Source organism: Erithacus rubecula (assembly GCF_903797595.1).
Source record: "Erithacus rubecula genome assembly, chromosome: 6".
Lineage (NCBI taxonomy): Eukaryota > Metazoa > Chordata > Aves > Passeriformes > Muscicapidae > Erithacus > Erithacus rubecula.
In genome coordinates this window covers 6,559,119-6,565,818 of record NC_136688.1, presented here as the reverse complement: position 1 = coordinate 6,565,818, position 6,700 = coordinate 6,559,119, and positions in this window count along the sequence as shown.

The following is a 6,700-nucleotide window of genomic DNA, read 5'->3' as shown; positions in this document are numbered from 1 at the left end:
TTTAATTTAGAGTACAAACAATGCATAGCTAGTTTCAAAATAATTCCATTTATTAGGAAGTATTTCATTCCAGAGAGGTAGGGATGGAAATATTACCTAGGGATGGATATTTGGTATCATAATGCATCAGTGAACAGAATGAATGCAATACCTTGTGTGCTCAACCCATTCTCAGACAATTCCACTGATCCTACTCACCTTCCAAATGCCCAACTCAAGGACATAGCTATTATTGACCCACTCAGGATCCTTGAATAAATACAAGGGATTATATTCTTGCATTAAAACTTCTGAGTATTCAGTGACATGTTTGTGCTGAGCCACTAAACAGATCTCAAAACATAAAAAAGAAATGACAAACAGGTTTCTCTGGGAATAACTGTATTAAGTTGGAAATTTTCCCTCTTGACATTTATATAACTGTATGCTTCAGTATTTCTTACAGCTTTATTCCTGAATAGCACAGTGCCTGTGGAATATAATCTATTTTCTAAGAATTACACAAATGTGCTCTATATAGACTGCATTAAACTTGAAGAACAAGACCAATGCACTAATAATTCTTATCCCAGCTGTATTCAGCAAAGTCACAGAATAGAATAACAGATCCTGGAATGGGGTGTCCACAACTTCCCCAGGAGAGGAAATATAATTTCTTCTGCATATAAGAACAAAAATAACATAAATATATCAAAACTCTAGAGGAGATTGAACAAAGAAAAAGACAAAGAGAAAAAAAGAAATTATCAAGGCGTTTTAGAGAAATTAAGAAATTACAGTGTTTATTTCCTAAGTAAGGTAGTTTTGAAAATCCTAAACCTAGATAATCTCCTGGGCAAGATCAGAGGGAAACAATACAGGTTCATGTTTCATTTGGAAGATTTTTTAAGTATTTGATCTATTTCTCTCAGTAACAGCACCCCACTGGGCACTAGGCATAAGCAAGAGGTGTGCAAGCAGAGAGCAAGGGGCATGTCTGGTTACAGACATCTGTTTACAGGGTTTCTATTGCAAAATGAAAAACAGGACAGCAACCACAAGATATAGTATGAAATATAGTATGGGATCCTCTGGACAGTGCTCCATATGTAACCCATCTTAATTCTGAGGGTTTTTTTTTTTTTTTTGTCTAGTTAAGAAAGAGAATTATAACATCTAATCCATCTCTTTACTCAAAACAGCTTAAATATTGATTTGTGCAGAGCAGGAAATTGCAATGAATAAATCACAGAATACAAATTTACAAATAATTTCTAATTACAAAGAAAATCCTACTTCACAGCACAAGAGAGGAAAAAAGTACTGGTTGTAGTCCCTTCTCTCAGCATTATAGCCATGTCAGAAATTTCCTAAACCAGTATGTTGCATTAAATTAATTTATCTGTGCTGTTGCCTCATTGACTGCCATTTGAATTGCCTTCCATGTCATTACACCAAAGGTGAATGTGGTCTTCTGTCTTTTCATATATTCTATTCCCTGTCAAAATATCATGGGAAGGCATTAAGCAGAGTGCTTTCCCACAGCACTGCAGCCCTGACTAGGGGAGGCAGGGGAAGGGAAAACATGCCTTTGGGACTTGGCAAAGAATACACTGGGACAGGTAAAAGCTTAGAAGATTTTTGCAAGAGTAGGGGCCCTAGACTATGAGAAACTTTTTTTTTTGTTTGTAAGTACTGTTTTAAATAAAAATTTCAGACTAGAAATTAAAATTTAAACAATGTAAGTGCCTCAGAGAACCAGGCTCTAAAGCAGTCCCTTAATGGGATTCCAGCACAGCCTTTATTTTTTAATGTGAAGAAGCGAAAGGATTTGTCATTAAACTTTAAAAATAATCAAAATAAAAATCCTTTTTGTTTTTGTGGGCTGACAGTGCTACTAAGCACAATTGTGTTCACTTAATGGGTGTCCATTGGTAAGGAGAACTTCCTTCTGTCTTACAGGGGTTAGATTCAAATTTGTCTTGTCTGTTCAGCAATCTACATTTTTCCAATCAAGTGTGCAGAATGTCATGTCTGAAGTACCTGCATTTTAACAATTATATTTCAACTATTAGCATGTGTGCAAGCTCTTAAGGACTCATTGGTTTCAGAATATGAAATAAGGGATGCCATGCAAGAAAACTGTATTAAATGGATGTGACCTGAAAGATCAATAATTGCTGTCTTTTTTATTATTTGATGTGAGAAATATAAGAAACATTTTTAGCAAACTGAAAAATTTTATGTGAGACAATCACCCAAAATTCAACAAAACCCTCCAGAAAACAGAATAACCATCTTCCTGGTCTGCAATCCAGACACCAAAATTTTCTAGAATGCAGAGAAAGACAGACATTACACTTTCTCTGGTCTCCTTTTTATTCTGTTCTTCCTCAGTAGCTGGTCACTGTAATAAGGCAGAATCATGCAGAATACAAACAGGAGATGCTGCTGTGGAGGAAACAAGTACATTAGTACAGGACAAAGAGACTCTAGGAAATCTTGGAGGAAATCTTAGCACTAAACTGCAAGATGAAATCTGTTCAGAGTGTTAGTACAGTTAAATTTAAACTGAGCCTTCAGGCCTTGCCATTACTTCTCTGTCAGTAATGAATAGTAAATGAAAATAAATACAGAAACAACGCTCCTTGATCCACACAAGGTTTAATATATGCTGATTAGTATATATTTCCAACAACAAAATTATGGCTTTATACTCATCACTGGTGGACCTTGTTCTGCAATATTGCTACTTATTGTGGTAATGAAAGTTGTTTGAAAGTTGAATCTGCAAGTGAATGTGCTGTGGTGTGCACACTGCATAGTTCCCATAAATTTTGCACACAGGAATTTATTTCAACAGCTACAGCTTTCAGTAGTTCATCAGTTTTGTTTTGCATGAATGTAATTTACCTTTCAGCCACCAAAAGCTTACAGTGCAGGTCTTGTATTGGAACAAAACTTGTACTGTGGCAGCTCTCACATCATGATATTGGAGGGGTGGGAGAACCCTCATATTTATTCCAAAGTTTTCCAAGCAGTTAAACTCAGACATGAACATAGATATCTGCACTTTTTTAGAGTAGTGTTAACATTCTGGTTGCACAGGGCTAGCAAAATTACATTTTCACTGATGCAGCTGCACTTATTTTTGTAATAAAGGATATGCATTCTCTTCCTTTTTTTACATCTTTTAAAAGAAAAGCCCATAGGAAGAAGAAAGGCCATTTAAATGCTGTCACATTGTCTAGTCACAGTTCTAAGGGAAGGAGAAATGCTGTGTCTAAAATGAAGCAAATCACTGCATGTTTCAGATCCTCAGATCCATTGGAAATAGCTACAAATGAAGGTGAAGACACATTTCAGACTTTGAAAGTGCTGAGATTTGCTGTTGTTTGGATTTATTGGTCCTCAGGAAGAATGACCATTTCATTAGTGGAAATTTTACCTTACCAAGGAATAGTGAATTTAGCCAACTTTCTGCTATGCATTTCACCAATTTTTCTAAAATATGGGCCAGCCTGGTTCTTGTTGAAGTCATTGGGATTTTTGGCATGGATTCCAAGATGAATAGCCAGTGGGTCCCAAGCAGAGATGACAGAAAAGGCACAATCCTTCTTATTCAAAGTAGAGTTCAGACAAATGCTGAGAGTTTCAGGGGTGTATTTCCTGATGCTCTCGTCATGCTTTAGGCATTTCTGTTCACAATAACCAGCTTCTTCTTCAGTCAATTTTACAACTTCAGTTGTGTTTTAAAGAGGAAATCTAATACTAACCATGGAATCCTGTCAGGAATTCAGTAAATCAAGTGGCTTTTTATGGCATTTTACAAGAAAGAAAACTATTCAGGTAAACTGACAAGTCCAAATAGGAATAGGAGACTCCACCTTGGTGCATGTTATGAATCACAGACTACTACCTCTGCTGGGATTGAGAGAGAATCTCCAGGTCCAAGATGAATTCAAACCAGTTCACAGGGATTCTTAAAGTTTTGCTAAAAAGGGAAGCCAAAATGCTGACAGCTTTATTGGAGTGTGTAAATCAGAATAAGAGCCAAACCATTTTAAGTCTTCAAGGGTACCTTTCAATATGAATCCAATTCCCTTTAAGATACTGTTGCAGTTCTTGAAAAGTACTACATCTTGCTAAAATGTCAAAGGGCTTTATATTTTCATCAGAAAGGTATTTTGCCAGCTGGGCTAAAAGATGACTCTCCAATTAGTTTCCCAGCAATTTCAGCTGAGTTCCAACAACTTTTTGTCCATTCAGAAGTGTTGTAAGCCTTGACATTAAAGTGCTCAGGATCATCTAAGAGTCTAAGGAGTTACCATGATGTTGTGAGATCTTGCTGTGGTTTAACCCCAGCCATCATCCAAGGCCACCTGTCCCAGCTTTGTCTCCTCCCACCCTCCCATGCTCCCCAAATTTCCCCACCAGAGCAGCAGCAGGAAAAGCAGGAGAGGCTTTGCTCTGTGTAAGCCCTGTTCAGCAAATACTAAAACATCTCTGCATTATCAACCCTGTGTTCAGCACAAATCCCAAACACAGCCCCATACCAGCCACCATGAAGAAAATTAACTACCCTACTACTAGTGTGCTGCTGAAACTAGCACAGACCTTTATGTACAATTATTAGAGTTAAAACATCATATTTTTTCTATGCACCAAGTTCTTTCTCTGGACATTTTGGAATTTAGTCTAAGCAATCTTCTACAAACTGTAAGGAATGCCTACATCAGAGATAATTATAGAAATATTTATGGTATAAATACATACTCTCTTTCCATGATGCATGAACACACATATATGTATAAAGAACCCCTATTGATCTTTTACTGAAATTCTCAAATATCTTGTAGAGTATTATTTTGTTTTATATGGAAAGAGTGGAAAGTTGATGCTGTATGGACCCTTCTGGATTAAATGCTTACTGTACCTCCATATATAGCTAAGGGGCAAAGGGGGGACACTTAAATATTAATATTCTACATAAACTCACTTAGGTCTGTATGTTTCTTGCATCTTAATTTAAAGAAAGCACCTGAAATGGTTTTCAAGCAAAATTCATACCTGTATCTTCTTGTCTCTGTCACTTAAATGTCATTATAGGGTCACATAACAAATTATCTTTTTAAAATGAAACAGGATAAATATTTTAAAGTATAAAATAATATGAACTATGTTCTGCTGTTATAATGTAATAAGTCACTATGCTTTTTATGTCATCAGAGAAAGAATTATCTACTCTCCCAAATATACAGAATATGAATAATTAAAATAATTTAAAAAACATTATTTACTATCAGATTTAGTGTTCTAACAAGGAAGAGGGACTCTTTCATCAAGACTGCTTCTTTTAGGTTGTTAAAGTATAGTCAGTCCTCAAAATATTACTGAAATTAAAATAAAGTCATCTCTCATTAAGCATGAGGTATACTTAGTTAAGTATCTTAACTAAGTTATTCTAATAAATGTCCTACAGACACAGAGCGCTACTTCAAGCCCTCCAAAGGGAAAAAGCTGTGATTTATACAATAAAAAACAGATGTTCAGGCTGAATCAATGCAGGTTCATAGGGACAGATGTTCTTCACTGCACCCAGTCACACAAGTCCTTTAGTACTTGAGATGTTCCTCTCTCTGTCCTTTACCATTCCTTGTGTATCCCCATCTGCCTCCTGCCTCACCTGCCTCCTGTTTCATGTGTATTTCATTTTTCAGAAATGTGAAATGCACTGAAAATTACATACATCATGACCCAATATTATCTCAAGCCAGCACCTTACACAATAATTTAATTGATTTATTATTTACTGTTCTGTTTTTTGCTTGTTTTTCTTAATATAAGAAAATAGGAGCTACATTGCAACATTATATACAACAATACAAAGAAGTTGTAGGTAAGTTGTAGGTTTTTGTTTGTTTTTTTTTTTTTTTGTGGCAGGAGGAGCAGCTGACAGAGTGGGTTGATTCACATACCCCCTGTCCTGTTCTTCCACAACCAAATTAGCCTCCTAAATAGCTTTTAACCCAGGCTTTTAATCAAGTAATAATAGTCCAAAAATGGCCTCTTTATTCACAAATAAATTCTGGTTATTCTAGGGTTACAGCTCATTTATCTAAACTCATTGTTAAGTACTAGACAGGACACCTAGAACAATATTTTGCCGATTGTATGGAAAATGAAAAAAATCATAAGCTTAGGGAGAGGAGAGGAGAGGAGAGGAGAGGAGAGGAGAGGAGAGGAGAGGAGAGGAGAGGAGAGGAGAGGAGAGGAGAGGAGAGGAGAGGAGAGGAGAGGAGAGGAGAGGAGAGGAGAGGAGAGGAGAGGAGATGGAGAGAGGAGGGGAGGGGAGGGGGGGGGAGGGGAGGGAGGGGAGGGGGAGGGGAGGGGATGGGGAGGGGAGGGGAGGGGAGGGGAGGGGAGGGGAGGGGAGGGGAGGGGAGGGGAGGGGAGGGGGAGGGGAGGGGAGGGGAGGGAGGGAGGGGAGGGGAGGGAGGGGAGGGAGGGGAGGGGAGGGGAGGGGAGGGGAGGGGAGGGGAGGGGAGGGGAGGGGAGGGGATGGAGGGAGGAGGGAGGAGAGGGAGGAGAGGAGAGGAGAGGAGAGGAGAGGAGAGGAGGAGGAGAGGAGAGGAGAGGCGAAGAGGAGAGGAGAGGAGAGGAGAGGAGAGGCGAGGAGAGGACGAGGGAGAGGAGAGGAGAGGAGAGGAGAGGAGAGGAG